The sequence below is a fragment of the Penaeus monodon genome, chromosome 27 (genome assembly GCF_015228065.2).
Source record: "Penaeus monodon isolate SGIC_2016 chromosome 27, NSTDA_Pmon_1, whole genome shotgun sequence".
NCBI classification, from domain to species: domain Eukaryota; kingdom Metazoa; phylum Arthropoda; class Malacostraca; order Decapoda; family Penaeidae; genus Penaeus; species Penaeus monodon.
Window position 1 is genome coordinate 14,796,679 of NC_051412.1, and position 426 is coordinate 14,797,104.

At 35.2% G+C, this 426-nt stretch overlaps 1 protein-coding gene across 3 annotated transcripts in view; it reads left to right on the forward strand.

The window, feature by feature from the left end:
* The window catches only part of LOC119590606 (glucose-6-phosphate exchanger SLC37A2-like), a 41,084-nt gene that overhangs the window by 34,991 nt on the left and 5,667 nt on the right, over positions 1–426 (forward strand). The window lies entirely within an intron of this gene.

Sequence of the window (426 nt, forward strand, 5' to 3'; positions counted from 1 at the left end):
CCAGAATGAAATGCTTTTATGCTTATGAGCATATATTCAAGAATAGACATTTTTTTTTCTCCTATTTCTTTTAAGATGAACTAGAACTATAATAAATGAGCTTTAGAAACAAAGGTATTAGGAGACACGTGCATCATATAAGGGTGTATCAGAGAATACACATCCAGAGGTTTTCTCATGCCAGTTGCACAAAAATATATTTATTAACCCTACAATGAAGATGCCAGAAATTAGTCACTCTGTCTGGTGACTTCTGATAACTGTCTAGCCTTTTGGCTGGGGAGTTTGCTGCATATAATGAAACTTCCCACTTCACTCGTTTTAGCAAGTTGTGATACCTATAGCCGTACCTGTCAAAATGAGTTGTTTTTTCATGATGGCTATAGACGTTTCAAGAATGCACTGCATTTACATGAACAATAACAA